The 18,225-nt window shown below is 44.6% G+C and overlaps 1 long non-coding RNA gene across 1 annotated transcript in view; it reads left to right on the forward strand.

The window, feature by feature from the left end:
- LOC142777389 (uncharacterized) overlaps window positions 1-16,353 on the forward strand; it is a 48,541-nt gene extending 32,188 nt beyond the window's left edge. The window contains exons 2-3 of the long non-coding RNA XR_012888066.1: window positions 7,918-8,017; window positions 15,843-16,353. This is a non-coding gene — a long non-coding RNA (uncharacterized LOC142777389). The remainder of the gene's footprint in view (window positions 1-7,917; window positions 8,018-15,842) is intronic.
- The last annotated feature ends 1,872 nt before the right edge of the window (window positions 16,354-18,225 follow it).

The following is an 18,225-nucleotide window of genomic DNA, read 5'->3' on the forward strand; positions in this document are numbered from 1 at the left end:
CGACAGCACTGAGTACCTAAGAGAACACAAAAGATACCTAGTGATAAGGGTAACAGGAATACAGCTGTAATGGAAAATAGGGCACTAGGGAATTACAGTAGGTATGACGTTGTGAGAGGAATTTGGAAAGGTGTCATGGTCCCGGGTTTGACGTTCCAAAATGCGGTCTTGTGCATGGAACCAGAGGTCAGAGCAAGACTTGAAATTAAACAACATGGCATAGGTAGACTTGATTTGGGAGCACACGGGAATGTTCCAAATCAGGGGGCACATGGTGACATGAGATGGACATCCTTTGAGTGCAGGTAAGCTAGCAGCGAGATAAAATTTGAGGAGCGATTGAGAAAAATAGGAGAGGAGCGTTGGACAAGGAAAGTTTTCGGCTACTTGTATATGAAAAATGTTGACACCAAATGGAGGAAGCGAACGCGAAAGTTGTCGAGCAAGTATTTAGACAAGAGCAGAATACCAAGCCAAAAGTAAACATTGGCTAAGAAGAAGGTGAAGGAAACAGAGAGGGACATGTGGAAGATTGGAATGCTTACGAAATCATCACTGGAGACCTACCTACCTTTCAAGCAGGAAATTGCAAAAGAAAAAATCTACGATGATTCTCGGGGTAGTTCTCTGCTGTTCGAGGCCAGAACGGGAATGTTGCAGACCAGGGCGTACCAAGCCAAATACGAAGGCACAGACATGGTATGAAGTGCACGCGGAGAGGAGCAGGAAATGGTTGAACATACGATAATGTTCTGTACAGGGCTCCACCCTATAGTCCAACATAATGGAGCGGAATTTTTCAAAGCATTGGGGTTTAGGGCCACTGAAGGCGAAATAGACCTTAAATGGGTACAAATAACCAGGAAAAGGCTAACTGATTGATGGCTACAATTAAGGGGCGAGTGAAATTCAGTCCTCAAACACATAGTGATATTACTTGACTTTATGGCTAGGTGGCATGAGCCACCACCCGATCTAAAGGGCACAGCCGGATACATCCATCCATATATATTATGTATTCGCTCTCGGCAGTGGTAGCGGCGCTTTTACCACTGGCGATTGCCAGCCATCCTACGCTAAATAAATCACGAATAGAAAATGTATTTCATGACGTCCCTGGCAACCTCCCTAAATCGAGGAAAGGAGGAAAAATTGAGAGGAGGAGGGTTGCCGAGGTAGCCCTCATTTACCACTTCGCATGCCAGCGGAATGCGCTCGTGTCCTTTTTTCAAGTATGCTGGCCGCTTGGGCGATGCGACCATTCGTAACATTTTTGTTAATCTGTTTTTTAATTTTGTTCGTGTTTCCTGAAGAGGCGTAAGTTAAGCTGATTGATTTTTCGCTAAGAAGAAACTCTAGCGGCAAGAAAAAAATATTGTACGTTTTGTATAAAAAGCAGACATGCACGTAGTGTGAAAGGGTCAATCTAAAAATGCAGCTTTAACTTACAACTCACATACGGACTTAATGAGCAAATGTTGAGCCCATAATGTTTGAAGTAATGCGAAAATTATGAACAACACGTCGTATTTGACTCAATGACGTTTGTTATAACGGCACGCATAGTTTTCTTTAAAAACTTGAGTACCAAACGAAACTGAAGTTCTGACGTATACGGAGAGGTTTGAAGCGATCAGAAGTTTTTCGAGAAAGAAGGTCGCGAAAAACAATGTTTCGGCAAGTTGACTTGTTCTCATCAGGGCAACAGCGTTGCCTTGACGAACAAAAGTTCACTTGTCAAAATTTGAGCTGCGTCGAAATTTTTTGTAATGATTTTTAGAAGCCTTTATTATATCACGTGTATAAAGAAAGACTCCCAAATTATGAAATTGCGCCTACGAGAATTCGATGAGCAGGAAGCACCCTATAAAAAATTGACGTCATTTGAACTACCCTCCAAAAGTTAAAGAATCTAAAACTATGTAGCCAAGCCAACACGAATGCAAGCCTTTAAATAAACGCATTTTCTTTACAGGAGCTTGGCTGGCATCTTTATTATTTAGTCAAGCGACACTGCACTTCTGTCAGTCAAGCAATCGAGGCTTGCAGAAAACTGGGTTTACTCACGAGAACTCATGAAATATCAATACCTGCTCAAATAATGGGTCCAAATACTTGCGCTTACTCGTTGCCGTTAGAAAACGCAGCAAAACCTTCGCGTAGCTAGAAATCTCGGTTTAGGACACCACAGAGCCGCAAGAAATGTGTGTTGCTCGATTAAGCTATCTTCGACGAATGCATGGCTGTCTTGTTCGGCGTAGCTCACAGCGGCTTGCGTTCTCTGCCCGCCACAACTTCCTGACTGTATTTCTGTAGTTGACACGCCAAACAGCGAGATAACTGAGTGCGATTCAACTTGTAATATTGCTGAGCGAGGGGAGAGAAGGAACGGAGGCAAGCACTGTGAACACAAGTCAATCACTTCCCACGCTTCGCCTGATTAGAAATTCACAAAATAAGGAATAAGAAAAGACATAAGCTAACAAAAGAGAAGTTCTTTACAATAGCATTAATTTTTTAATTGTGAAAAAACTTGTGAAAACCAACAAATGCGAACATTCACATGAATCTCGTTCCGTTCAACCGGATCTTAGGATGCGCAGCAACCGCTACAAGCGTGCATGTTCCTGGAAACCGAAATCAGCGATGAGTTTCCGGAGCCTGGTTCTACAGCGGATCTGGACGCAAAAGTGTTATTTGCGGCGTGTATGTGCTCTAAAGTGCGCCGCACAAGGAGGCTGTCAGTGCAGTCTTCTTGTTCATCGTTGAATATTTTACAGCGCAACGAGTTAGAACGGACAGAGAAGAGACGCAGCACTGATCCCACAACTGCAACTTATTTGAAAAAAAGAAAGCGCATATATAAGAAATGAGGACTCATCAGAAACTGTGCGCATGCGTTGCAACACAACGTGATTCATGTCTTGTCTGACAAGTAGCTATACTCTTTATCTTGAAGAGTGCATACACAAAACATACTTACACATAACCACGCATGGTTTGAAAAACATTGATGCTCATTATGGCGTAAACGTGTCGTTCTCAGCACATAACAACGTGGGTAAAGGGTTTGCTTTGGTGGATAGAGCGTTGTTACAGCATCCAGGGAAAGGAAAAAAATGCGTCTCTAATCATGTCCTCAAATATGCGCATTGTGCTATACTGGCGTGCTTTATGTCATTCCGCTGTCTCGCGGCTGCGAATACGTATGCCAAACGGGGCGGTGCATAAACGTGCGCTTTTAAGAGCCTGAGCTGACGCTATCAGGGGCTGCAATCACGTCTCATATGGCGGCACATTCTGGATCATGCGGATGTGTGCCCCACTTGAAGATAAACAAGTTTAAAATATAGACGCGTTTAAAATATAGGTACGCGTGAAATAGCCGAAGCATTTTTCATTAGATCAAATAAGTGCATATGTCATCCATCTATCACTATTCAAAAAGAAGAATATAACTAATTGTTAGACAAGACATGAATCATGTTGTGTTGGAACACATGTACACATGCACAATGCTTTCGATGCCGTATATCTTTCTATTATGTTGTTTCCTTTTCCAAATTAATTTCAGTGGTGACTTCAGCGCTGTGTCCCTTCTCTGTCTCCCTGTAACCCATTGAGCTGTAAAATATTTGACGATGAACATCCGCCAACTTTCCAAAATCATGATTCTGCTTCAGTGAGTTTTATTTTGTTTCAGGCATCTCGATACAAAAACTTCATCAACCTTGAATTTGCTGCTGTTTACCTCGCGTATACTTTGTTTCAAGTTCTCTCTGCACTTTGCACGTTCTGCTTTCATACAGCCCATTATTAAATATCCCCTAAAATTTCGGAGTGATGAATGACAACTTCAGGAAGCCTTCATTTCTATCGTGTGAAAATAATACAGACAGAACATTCCAGATAAGGCTAGTCGAGATGCGAACGACTTCTATATGGTCCCCAAACATAGAGACTGCCTATGTATAGTCACATGGAAGAAAAATGTCTCAATTCTCAACGCCCCGCCGCGGTGGTCTAGTGGCTAAGGTACTCGGCTGCTGACCCGCAGGTCGCGGGATCGAATCCCGGCTGAGGGGGCTGCATTTCGGGTAGAGGCGGAAATGTTGTAGGTCCATGCTCAGATTTTGGTGCACGTTAAGGAACTCCAGGTGGTCGAAATTTTGGGAGCCCTCCACTACGGCGTATCTCATAATCATATGGAGGTTTTGGGACGTTAAGCCCCACCATTCATATCAATCAATTCTCTCCAAACTTCCACTTTGAAGTCGAAAGCTATGTGCATCTAAAAAACTGAAATATAACTGTTACCAAATTTGCTTGTTCTATACAACCTGTTGACATACAACTCGCACAATAGCCTGAACGAAACTTTGATGACAGTTTGCCATCACAAAAATTAGATATGAGTCGCCCAAATCGTAGCTATGCAGTACCCTGCCGATTCGCATTTGCTAATTGTATCATATAGGACATACCTTTTTGTCATGGAGCTTCAATTAAATGCAAATGAAAATGACCCGTATAAACCGCATGGTTTGATTGGAGGCCCCTTGTGGTACTTTTTGATAGCCATCTCGTTTACATCTTCTCTGTAGAAACTGTATACCCTAAAGGGTGTAAAACAAGTGTAGGTTATAAAAGTACCCTTCTGAACACCCTTTTTACACTGCTATTTAAAGAATTAGGGTGTCTGTATATAAAACACCTTTGAAACAACGCAATTACACCCTTATATTACACTGTAAGACAAAAGAAGGTTAAAAGGGTGTGTGGTTTGTATTTTCAGGCTAATGAGGCTGCCACAACCATTTATTCTTTTAGGGACTAACGGAACCGGGTCTAACAGTTAGTCCCCACAGACCAGCTCAAGGAACTAACATTTGATTTATATGTGGGGTTTAACGTCCCAAAACCACCATATAATTATGGGATACGCCGTTGTGGAGGGTTCCGGAAATTTCGACAACCTGTGATGGAACTAACATTTAGTCTCCACATTTACACCTTAGCGCGGGTAACCGTTAGTTCCATAAATCACCTTAAAGGACAAACATTTGATCCTCAAATTTACACCTTATCAGGTAACCGTTAGTCTCCACATTTACACCTTACCGGGCAACCGCTGGTCCTCATAGTTGCATTTCGCCGGACAAACAGTTGGTCCACTCAAATACTCCAACCGAAGGAACTTTTTTTCCCGGTTCAAATAGTTTTTCTATTTACTCTCCGCCAGGCCTAATACTTTTTGCCTGTTTTTTCTTCGAAGTGAGAAAGAAAATGCGCGGAAAAGAACACGCGAAAAATTATTTAGCCACATGTGTGTCACTGCTTTCGCAGTCACTGAAACAACGAAAGACAAAAGTGAGACATTCAAATCATCTATTTTTCTATATACACGTGAACTTTCTCCCTTATTTAAGAAAATTCATGGTGAAATGTACAAGCCAACCTCGTTGTCACATCTTGTACAGTCTTTGTGAAGCTCCTCCGACGAAAGCGATAGATCACAGGTATTGCAGACGCCAGTGCATACAGCCGTCTGCATGTTGTGTGCCCACGGATGTGCAGTAAGATAGTAAAAATAATTAGTCACAAATGACAGAAGATGAGTATGCACGCATATGACAAGTACGTGCAAGTTGACATACATACGTGTAAAATATGACATGCGGGCAGCGGAACGATGCGAGTCACATTTAACGCCGAGTGCTTTTGTCGGTGGCTGCGGAAACGATGTGCTGTGGAAGTATATGCAGTAGCAACAAAAGTATGCCTTTTGACCTGTGTCTTCTAGATAAAAAACAAGGTCAATAGCTCGGAATGCACTGCTAGCTGGACTTTCATCCATGAGTATTCTTACATCCCGGTTTTCTTTTGAGCATGCAGTGCCTACTATTCGCGTTATCGGTGAACAGATTGCCGAGTTACTTATCACGGTACAATTAGCACGTCTTCATTCGCATACGTAGCGGTAATTTACTGGAGCATAAAGCAAAAAAAAGCAGAACAAAACGCACGGAGTGTGCGCTGATTTTTTGTTCTTATTACCACTTTGTGCAGTGTGATCACTGAATAAAAGTTATTGTGATCATTGAATAAAACTAAATTGTCATAATTTGGCTTGACTAGGCGTCATTTCTTCCTGTTAAAACCGATCGCAAGCATTGTGCATGCTAAAGAGCCTGCGTATGTGTGAAATAAATAAGTCACGCAGCAGATAACATATGAATACGCTGCTACGCTGTTGGTTCCCTTAATTCATCGGTCAAAGATGCCACTAACGGTGAATAAAGGTTCGAAGAATAGGTTTCTTTGTAAAGCCAAGACAAAGTGAACGGTAGTACATTTAAACATCACTATTTAGTCATGATTCCGTATTAGATTAGCTGACGTTGACTTGAAGTGCACTCGTGGTTGACTCGCCGGTGATTGTCTTAGCGCAAGCCCTTAGCGATCAGGGGCCCATCAAAAGTAATTTGAGATCAAATTTCGCGCTAGTGCACACAAAAGGACGTCACTTGCTTACCAGCTATTGCGTCACATCCGCTTTATTTTTTGTTCCGCCGGAAGAGTTCCCTCTTCACAGAGATGACACTAAGCCTCATGAGCAGCTGATCAGCCGCCATTATCTGAACGTATGGGCTTCTATGGAGCCTTCGCTACCAGTCTGTATACAGGGTGTTTCAGCTAAAAAACACCAAGCAATAAAAAATTGAAAAGTTAGTGCTACGCATCTCCAGCTAGCGCAGTATTGTTCTTAGCTGTGTGTATCACGTCAGAATATTTTTGATCCGCCAAAAACGGTAATAACGAAGATTTCTCAATGAACTCGCTAAATACTGACTCTAGAAAAATATTTTCAATACAAGATATGTAGCTCTTATCCAGAAATAACAAAGTTTTCAAGTTGCGTTAAGATGACAACGCTGTTTTTTTTTTTCAGGGTTTGTTTAAAGTGCGCGAAAGTAAAAAAAAATACCACGTGATTGCCGCCAAACGCACGGCACTTTGGGTGCCCTCAAATGTAAGTAGAACGAATTAGCGAAGGCTTCTCACGCACGAAGGTCACTTGAACAGGCCAACGGTAACTACGATGGACATTATAAGCGATGGTTGGATGGTACCATTAAAAAAAGGGGGGGGGGGGCGGAGACAAAAAAGCGGCTGCCACGTGCATTGCGATACGAGACCGAAGGCAGCATTTGGTGCAGTACACACGTTTTTTTTTTTTTGGGGGGGGGGGGGGGGGGCAACGATAAACATGATGGTGGGGGAGAGGACTCGAACAGAAATCGTTGTCGTTGGCCTGAAAAGAAAAAAAAATTGGAATGCTTTTTGCTGGTGATAAGATTTTTTCAAATAATAAAAAAATTGTAGGCTAAGCCATTTGGCCTGTCCCGTCAATTTATATGCCGTATTATGATTATGTAGGTCTTTAACAATAATGGGGTCCAAGGACTTCAAATGTGCAATCATAACAGATCTTTACATCCTATTGTTAATCCGAGAAAATGGGGGACCACAAGCAGGCAATTGTGAGCTGAACATCATTGCTTCATTTTGACATTTGTTTCTAAACCTGCACTTTTGCACCATGCTAGACAGCTAGGGATGCAAGCTGCTCTAAGAATCAATAGGCTTTGTCACATAGTCACCATTAACAGTGGAACTTGTATACTGGTCTGCTTCACCAAGTGGATTCATTATGAAAAAAAGATAGCTGTTAGTATTGCATTTCATAATTTTGCCGTTGTACATCTGCACATTTCTTAAAAATCAAACTTCATCTTTCTGGATTTATAGAAGTAAACACCTCTTGGAGAGACATAAAAAATAATATCGCCATGTGTTCATGATGTTGAAGACTGCAGTAGTTGGTGGGACTGAGGCCAAACTTTTTTATTTCAGCGAACGTTTGCCTGAAGAACGGAAAGTCAAACTACAAGCAATACACAGTCTGCCCTGATGGCGGTGAACAGTGCGTCGGCCATTAACAATCTGACAAGCAGTACAGTGCATATGTTTTTATTCACGTGTGAGTGAAATTTCCGGGGGTATTGCTGGTGGCTGCGTAAGCACTAGACTATTCGCGTCCGGTCCACAAACTCAACAGTGTGATCTTCAATTATCGCGGAGTTTCTGGAACACTGCTAGCCACCTGCACCGAGTATTGCTTAGAGTCTTTGTGGGTGGAACCCGACTTTATCGAAATAAAGCACACGTGGCAACATTCATGTCAGCCTTGTCATTTATATTCTAAATTTATTTCAAGTGAAAAGATATTTTTGCTCTGAAAGGCCAAAAACCATCTGAATGTGGTGTGTTGTGCTGCAAGTGTTATTGCCATGACAAATATATATGTCAATTCACATAGCTGAAGTAGGAATATATGCGGAATTCACATTCGACAAGCATTTCGCAAAGGCAAGTAATTTTTTTTTCATTTTCAGCACATCTTGTGACAGCCTTAATTAATCATCTCATATCCGAAATTCTCTTGAAAAAACAATTCGCATATTGTATTTGCTTTTTTTTGTTCCAGGACAGCATTTAAATATTCACGTGAGATTCTGCATTTATTATTTTTTTTTTTGCGACAAAGCACCCGGAGTATGTAGGCATTTGACTCAACTTGAGCCAGCAAATGGACGCTTCCAAATCTTCTCAGAAAATACATTTTATTAATACAAAGAATTAAAATTTAGCCAGGCTGCCACTCGTGATTTAGGCAAAAATTGCCCCAATGTATTGGCACTCACTGCATTTTCTATCTGGCATGTGCTGAATTTCAAATGGTAATTTTTGTAATTTGCTGTGTTAATTTCATTCCTATCTCAGCAGACTTAATTGTGCTGTCAGACCTTGTGATTTTATAATTATTGCACAAATAATGCAATAATTAACAAGTGCTTATGAACAGGCTCATACTCAGTTTACTGGTTTAAGCTAAAGGCAAAAAAATGTGCCATAAACTGATCCTTCTTGCTAATGGACGACAAGATATAAAGCAATTTTCCCCAAATACACTTATGTTTTTACTCCCATTTCATGTCACGAATTGGCATTCCTTGTAACCAGGTACGTTTTCTTTTTTTTTTTCATTTACGTACCTTGACGCATGTGCAAGGGTGTGTTCAATGAGGGGTGGGATACAGCACAAAAAGAGCACTTGTGATGTTTACAGGTGCGCAATCACATTCACGCAAAAAGATGGTGAATCATTGGTGGCGACATTACTAGGGGCGTGCGAATATTTGAATAACGAATCCAATAGCATTAGCTAGTTGAATTGAACGGTACATATACAAAATACCGAATATATAAAAAATAATTCGCCCCTATGCGGCAACCCTGAAGCAGCAAAACACGGGATCAGCTGAAGGTTTCTTTTCTTCTTGTGATCCCTGAATCACCGCTATAAATGCAACCCAAGTATTGACAACACTGTTGATGCTATAACCATTACCAGATACTTTTTGCTGCAGAGTGCACATTTATTCTGTTTTATTATGGTGGAGCTGCATCGCTTCAGTCATTTGTAGTCTTCATCATTGAAGTTAAGGACTATGGCTGCATACGTATTTATGAATAAAAACAGATGCAAGTTCTTTGTTCACGAAAATTAATTGGTATCACAGATACAGCTTTCTACACTTGATATTTACATGCTCTCTGTGCCAGGGTATTTGCTGTGATAATTTTGCCCGTTTCAATAAATATTTACCTGCACGCAAGGTATTCGGTTCAAAACCGTTTAGATTTTATGCCGCATTTTTTTTTCTAAAGCTGGCAACAGAGTTTCAACTTGGATACTCTAGTTGCTGTGGTATTTCGACATACAGTTGAAAAGTATTTAGAAGGCTATGATCGCTGCTGTATACAAGATTATCACAGTTTTCATAATCGTAGTATTATTTTGTGACAGGCAATGAAATGTTATTTCAGATAAACTGCTCTGTAGGTCAAAAATTAGATTATTTAAAAAGGTTTCCTTACTATATGAAAACTATCAGAATAGTATTAGGTTAGTTTAAGCATTTGATTTAGTTATACCACTATTTGATTCGTATTGAATTCGCTTCCGCAATTCACTACTCGCAAACCTCTACGAAGCAACGCTTCGAAGCAACGCTTCGAATCGTTGACGCAAGCAAGCTACGAAGCAACGCTTGCGTCATCCCATGACGCAAGCAAGCTACGAAGCAACGCTTGCGTCATGGGATGAGTTTCACCAGCAGTTCCTTAATGCCTTTGTCCGAGAGGACAGGAGAGAGACAGTGGAGCGTGCTATAGAGGCAAGGATTCAAGGCCCTAACGAAAGGGTGACGACTTACATAAAGGACATGAATCGGCTTATCAGGCGTGCGGAGCCCTCTGCGACCAAATCCAAGAAAGTTCGCAAATTAATGCATGCTTTTAAAGAAGATATTTTTGCCGGCCTGATTCGAAACCCACCTGCGACACTTGCGAAGTTTCATGAGGAAGCCACTGCCATGGAGAGGGCCGTTCAACAGTGATCCAGGCAGTATAACTATGATGTACATCTAAGTGAGGTCACTTCTGTCACTCTCGGAATGACATCACCGCGTTGCGTGAGCTCATAAAGCTCTCATCAAGGAGGAGCTACAAAAGATGCAGGTGGCTGTTTCACCTGTAGAGCAGCTCTCCGCTGCGGAGATGGTACGTGCCGAGCTACGGCAAGTCGTTCACACTCGACAACAATCCAGGGCGTCACAACAGCGGCACTGCGTCGAAAAGAGCTACGCGGAAGCAGTGCGACGTCCTCCATCGTGCAGTTCACCCAGAGTGTTTTACCCCAATGAGCGACGCACTCAGCAAATGGAGGTAGACTTTCATCCTCGCAGCCCACCGTTGATCGCCGAAGCACGACCTAGGAGGAGTGACATCTGGCGTACACCCGACCACCGGCCCCTTTGTTTCCACTGCGGGGAAGCCGGACACGCCTGCCAAACATGTCCATACCACCGCATGGGTCTCCGTAGATTTTCGCCTAATGCCCCTCGTCTACGAACTGGCGAACGACCACTAGAAACAGAGTTTCATCTCTAATTGTCGCAATATCGAACATCGGTCACACGAGCCCCGCTCGTCGTCGCCTGCTCGCTACAGGTCACCGAGCCCAGCCTATTCACGCGGCGCTTCGAGACGCCGCTCACCCAGTCCTGTAAGTCGGGAAAACTGAGTTCAGCGACCTCCGGAGGTGAGGCCGCTGGCGCAGACTTTACGGAAGGTCCTCCACTACGACGACAGCGACGGCAGCAAAATGATGTACAACGCAGTCAAACGTGGTGCGAAGAGTGGTAGCATAAAACATTGCGGTAACCGTGGACGACGAAGCATTAATGGCGCTAATCGACACTGGAGCAGACACTTAGGCACTTCCGTTATGAGCATGGGTCTTGCCTGCAGGCTGATGAAAGTTTCTACTCAGTGGACTGGGTCCCAGATACGTCCGGCAGGGGGTCATCTTCTCACTCCGGTGGGACGTTGCACAGCGCGAGCCAGTATTCACGGATTTACGTATCTCGGAGATTTCGTAGTACTGCCGAGTTGCTCGAGGGACCTAATTTTCGGACTGCACTTTTTTCATGATAACAAAGCCGTGATTGACTTGCGAGAGTCGCAGGTGACGTTTTCCACGGCACATATGCTTTAGCGCGCAACCCTCGCGACAGTTACGTCAATGCTTTGAGGATTGTCGACGATGACGTCACGTTACTGCCGAAGAGTAACGTGTTGACCTTGGTAACCAGCGACGTTTTCAATAAATTCAACGACTATGAAAGTATAGCAGAGGCAAATATCCCGCTGCTGCTCAAACGAAATATCTGCATATCCCGAGGCCTTGTTCGGTTAGGGAATAAACGCTCTCGAGCTCTGCGGAACAACTTCAGCAATGAGTTCCAGCACGTCCTTAGAGGCACCACTGTCACTTTCTTTGGCGAAATCACCGACTTTTCCGATGTCGGCACATTGGATGCGACTTCATCGGATGCAAAACCTTGTGCTGACCTGGGCAGCCGCATTCACGTTATTCCAGACTTGCCAGATTCACGAAAACGCCGGCTGCGAAACCGCTTTTTCTCGAACTGCTTCTCCACAGCATAGAAAATTCAACGTACTACCATTACTAAACACCGCATTGTTACCAAGGAGTCGGCGCGGCCTCTTCGCGAACATCCATACCATGTACTCCCGAAGGAAATTTTTTCCCGAGGAAAGAGGTGATTAAGCGTGAAGTTCAAGAAACGCTGAATGATGACAGGCGTCACCTGCTGTCCTAGTGAAGAAAAAAGACAACACACTACGCTTCTGCGTCGACTTTCGACGGCTTAACAAAGTCCCAAAACGCGAAGTTTATACTTCCTTTTATGGATTGATGACGCCTTAGACCGTCTACGCCATGCCCAGTTCTTTACACCATTACATCTCAAGTCAAAGTACCGGTAAATTGAAGTTGACGAAGGTGACCGTGAGAAATTTCTAAAAGTTAATTCGAGCGTGAAAACTTGACACGATCACTCACACACGCACACACCCATGCATCAAACACACAGCGCAAATTTTGATGCATGGGTGTGTGCGTGTGTGAGTGATCGTGTCAAGTTTTCGCGCTCGAATTAACTTTTCGAAATGCTCTACCAACTAGCCCAACAACAAGTTCTCTTAGAAGACCGTGAGAAAACCGCATTCGTCACTCCCGACGGGCTCAACGAATTTAAAGTGCTGCATGCTTTTCGGTCTCTGTTCCGCTCCCGCCACAATTCAACGCTTGATGGACACTGTACTCGCTGGACTAAAGTGGCAGACGTATCTTGTATACTTGGATGATGTCTTTGTGTTTTCAAGCACGTTTGACGAACATCTTTCAAGGCTAAAAATTGTCCCACTGCAACAGGGAGAGCAAACCTTAATATATATAGAGCCCGAAAAGTGATACTTTATCATGCAGGAACTCAAGTTTCTCGGCCACGTGGTGAGCCCGGGGGGTGTTCGACCAAATCCGAAGAACTTGGCTGCCGTTGCCGAGTTCCCTCGTCCTGGTGACAAGAAGGCTCTTCAGCGATTCCTCGGACACTGTGTCTACTGCCGCTCTTTTGTCGAAGGATTTTCGAAAATCGCGGAACCTCTTACAAGACTGACACGGCCTGATGTGCCCTTCGTATGGACGGAAAAACAACAACAAGCCTTCGTAGAGCTACGCAATCGACTGCAGACAGTCACAGTGCTGGTAAATTTTGACGACACTGAGATTTACACGGACGCCATCAACGTAGGAATCGGGGCCATTCTATAGTTCAATGGCAAGACGGCGCAGAGCGTGTGATCGCTTACGCGAGCCGCAGTCTCACGAAAGGAGAGGCTAATTACTCTACCACCAAAAAATAGTGCCTAGCAGTCATTCGGGCCATTAGCAAGTTTCGACCCTACATATACGGCCGGCCATTTCGAACGGTCAGTGACCGCCATTCGCTCTGTTGGCTTGCCAATCTACGGGATGCATCAGGCCGCCTCGCCCACTGGAGCCTCCACCTTAAGAGTACGACATAACGGTGATCTACCGATCAGGACATTAGCGTGCATCCGACAAAAATACTACTGGCCACAGCTGTATTCGTCCGTTCAGCGCTACGTCCGAACCTGCCGTGACTGCCATAGGCGTAAAGTTCCACCCGTAAAGCACGCCAGCTTCTTACAGCCTTTAGATGCACCTCCAGCACCATTTCAGCAATCGGGAATGAATTTTCTCGGTCCATTCCCTACGTCACCCTCAGAAAATAAGTGGAGAATCGTCGCAACCGACTATCTGACTCGCTATGCAGAAACCAAAGCTGTGCCTAGGGGAACTGCAGTTAGAGTCACCAGATTCTTCGTCCACGACATTGTTTTGCGTCATGGTGCACCTGTTGTTCTCATAACTGATCGCGGAGCAGCATTTACGGCAGAGTTACTGCAACAGGCCACCAAGATGACGCATGCCAACGACCGGAAAACAACAGCTTATCATCCTCAAACAAACGGCTTGACGGAGCGGTTAAAAAAAAACACTGGCCGACATGCTATCTATGTATGTTGATGTAGAGCACAAAACGTGGGAGGAACTTTTGCCGTACGTCACGTTTGCTTGTAATACTGCTGTGCAAGAGACCGCAGACCTAACACCATTCGAGCTTGTTTAGGGCCCTCGCGTCACAACACCGTTAGGCGCAATGCTACCCGTAGACCAGTACACCAGCGGAAATGACAGCATTGACGACTTCGTTCAGAAAGCCCGCCGGCTTGCACGGAACCACATTTGCACGCAGAAAGATACCCACGCTCGCCATTACAAACGAGACCGAAGGAGCGTCGACTATCAACCAGGTGACTATGTATGGGTGTGGACACCAGCTCGACATCGTGGGCTTTTGTAGAAGCTATTGCGACGCTACTTTGGCCCTTACGAAGTTGTGCGCTGCCTCAATGACGTGAATTACGAGGTAGTTTCCCAAAGATCTGATACCAGTTTAAGCCGACGACGTCCACGTTCGGAAGTAGTTCACTTACTACGGATGAAACCGTACCACTCTCGCGAGTTATGAACACTTTAAACTGTTTTCTTATTATCTACAACAGCGCGGGGTTATTTTTTCGTTGACGTTACCATTTTCTCCATGGCCATCTTTAGCATTTTAGTCAATCGACCGGGACGGTCGCTCTTGAAAAGGGAGAATTGACGCAAGGTAGGCTGGTAGCAATCGTGGCCAGCCTCTGAGGAGGATAACGAAATAGTTCAGTGGGCGCGTACTCTGCTGTTCATGCTTTTGGCCTTTGGTACCGAAAGTAAACGCCCTGTTTTGTACCTGCGTCCCTGTGACAATACAATGAAAACTGTTTTCTGTGTCGACTGATCTGCTAGCCAAACTTACAGTACCCCCGAGCAGCATAGCATTGCAGATCATTTTGGTGCGATAAAGAAGTTTCCTTACCGTTTATAATTTTGGTAGCTTATCATCCTCGCAGTCACAGTTAGCAGAAACAAAAAAAAACAACTTATAAAGTACTGACATTGCACGGTGAGCTGCTTTTTTCAACGGAGCGGTACAAAATGCGCACGAGTCGCTGATAACCCGAGTGGTGCGTCGAACTGGAAGCCGTTGATCCCACAGTTCCCTGCCATTGCCTACTTTTCCGCCCACCTATTGTTTAGGACACGCCACCGCCGTGCGCTCTTTTCTCTCGTTTGTGTTTGTTCTTTTCGTGCTTTGCTTACATCTGCGATGATGTTCCGCGTTATCACGAAATCGAGTGAGTATACGTGACTGTGGGAGCTATGTGTGGTCGCTCTAGCATAAGCCACGGCTGATGTCAACGTATACGGCGTCCGCATGGATTAGTGTGGTTCGAGCACTCGTGCTCGCATGTGTTTAAGCGAGTATTTAAGGATGACGTACGTTTGTAAATCTCGCGGTGAATAACCACTCACGATGTACTCCTGACTGCCAGAGGATGTCGGACTTCCTTTGTTGTCGGAGTATGCCGGGAACTTATTCTGAAAGCAAACTTTGCAATGGTTTATCAAAAAATCGCTTTAATACGTGCTTGCCCGTGCCTATTGCACGCCCATATAGCCGGGACTTCTTTCGTTGGGGCGTTTTGTTGAAGGCCTTGAAAAGTCTGTATTTTCATTATTGGCAAAACACCTTGCTTCATCCAAATGTGCCGGTTTTCATTTGTTGTGGTCCTGCTTTAAGTCTATGTAAATCGCTTGCTGTGTTGGTTTTGGCGACATTTACGATTCTGTTTCTCATCCTAAACGTTCTTATTTTCAGGTTCCTTTTTTTAGGGGTGGTCGCGCTGAACAGGAGCGACATGTCAAGCCACAAGTTGGATTCCTCCAGCCATCAAGACTTTTTGATCTATTCACAATCATAAGGAATAAATAAAAACAGAAGGCTGAGATCTGCAGTTTATTTTGCTCGACCTGACACTATGTGCATCACGCATAATTTAGTCGGCTATACTCGTAGAAGCATGTACATGAGAATAACCTCGTTAGAATTCACAGACCAGTTTATCGCGTCCTTTGGATTACTCTGCTGGAAATTGTTGTTTAGTCGAGTGTCTTCAAAATAATGCTAAATTTTAACTACATTTTTTTGCAATTGCTGGGCACAACGGTAAGTATTATTGTAGTTGCTTAAAAATAATACTTCACTATTTACATCAGTAGTCACGCAAAAATAGGGCATGTGTCAACGCTTGACCCACGTAGGAGCGCCACCAGCCAGAGTCGCCTGAACCCCTAAAAAGTGGTACTGTGATGGTAGTGGGTCAGGGGACTCTCCTAGCGAGCGCCAGCTCTGACCCCTTAAGAGAGTCACCCGGTATCTCTAAAGAGAGTCGTATACGTGGCAAGTCAGAACCATCCGAAAAGAGTCGGATATACTTTTTTTTAGTGTAGAGCCTTTACAACTCCATTTCTGGTTTGCCATAACGCAAAGCTACAAATCCCTGCAAAAAAAGTCACAAACAAATCTTTCATTGTCAGGGGTCCTTTAAAGTAGTATTTATCGTAATCTTTAAAAAATCTGCTGATCTTATTTTTACTAATTAAGTCTAGGTTGGGTTGTCTTTTCATAGCTAATTTTGCTCTAGAATTCGGCACGTACATCTCTTAACGGGACTGAACCTTGATCTGCAAGGGAGCAACGCCATGCCATTTTGATGGTCCGTTCGTAATGTTTCTAGAACTAGAGTGACGATATGTCGGGACTTAATTCACTGTCTTCGGGCTCAGAGATTCTTCTTTTTCAGAGATAATATTCTGGAAAGTTTCCCACTCTTCTCGCGCAGCTTTCACTTCTTTGTCGCGGGTTTTGAAAGGTTAGCGAGCTAATTCGGAAACATTTGTGGAACGCATTCTTCGACGAGGTCCCTTTCTTCTGGCGATTTTCACCTTCTTACCCTTAATGACGCGAGTGAAAGTCTTCAGGGCGTCTTCCACATGAAGTGCGTATCACACACGTGATGGCAGTTTCTTGTCCGCACGAGGAATGACGTGATACCACGCCACTCGCTCATCAGGTTCACGCGGGGAACAAAAGAAATGTCGCCATGTCTCCGATTTCCTGTGGCCACTCGTACAGCCGGGGATGCAACATGTCGGCACGATGAAGACACGCAACATATTGTCGCGAGGGCAATGTCTCGCGGAAAACTTCGTTCTTTTTCAGCTACAGCTGAAGTTTGTTCTTTGCCAGATGCCCTTGTTAGCGGCGCCGTTTAACTTGTCTCGGGGAGCGCGCGTTGAGAAAGAATGAGTCTGAACAGAAAGGGCTGCATCCAGTCGGTCACTGTGCGCTTCCCGCCAAAGCAGGCACCGCGCCGTGATTTTGACCGGACTGCAGAAATTAGGTGCTTTTCCCCTTCTAACCCCTGATCCCCCCACGTTTCAAACGAACGAGCCGCCGCTTCGGTCCTCCGGGGACAAAGGGCACCAAAATTTGAGCGCTTGTTAGCTCGTCAAGGCCGTTTCAGAGAATGCAACCGTTTCCAGAAGCTGCCACAGTTTTATCGCGAGGCAGCATTCGTTTCCTTCGCGCCCCGTGAGCAAACGACTGCAGGCACACAGCGAGGGTACTTTGCGGGACGACCAGAGGCCGAAAATTGAGACCATGTGTGCGCGTCGCCTCTGCTTGCCGAAAAGTGGTGTGTACAGAAAGTGAACTGATATTGTCGCGAGGCAGGCTTCAGGCAACCACGAAAACTCATGTTGATTTGATTATCCTCGGCTTGTCTGATCGGTTCGCGCAACCGGGGACGCTAAAAACCCCTATTTAAGCAGCGACTCGGGCTCTTTTTGAGAGTGAGCGGAGTCGGGGTCAACAGCGCATCTCACCACCGGAGACCAGCCATGCAAGCCGAGGGGTATGCCACCATTTTCTATGTTTTGTCTTTGTGACCGAGTGCATTGTGTAAATTGAAGTTGCGTTACCTAAATAAACCCCCAATGAGTGCTCCCTGAAACCATCGTGTTGACTTCTCATCGATTGCCTCCGCGGAGTTTCACCCACACTTATTAGTCTCCCTGGTCGTCCGATGCGCCTAACTTTGTACAACCCCGACGTTTCGCTACAATATACTGAGCACAACAGCGCACGGTGAAGCACAAACTTGTTGACGCAGAAAGAAGCCTCCACGGATAGCGACGCG

This window comes from Rhipicephalus microplus, chromosome X (genome assembly GCF_043290135.1).
Source record: "Rhipicephalus microplus isolate Deutch F79 chromosome X, USDA_Rmic, whole genome shotgun sequence".
NCBI lineage: Eukaryota > Metazoa > Arthropoda > Arachnida > Ixodida > Ixodidae > Rhipicephalus > Rhipicephalus microplus.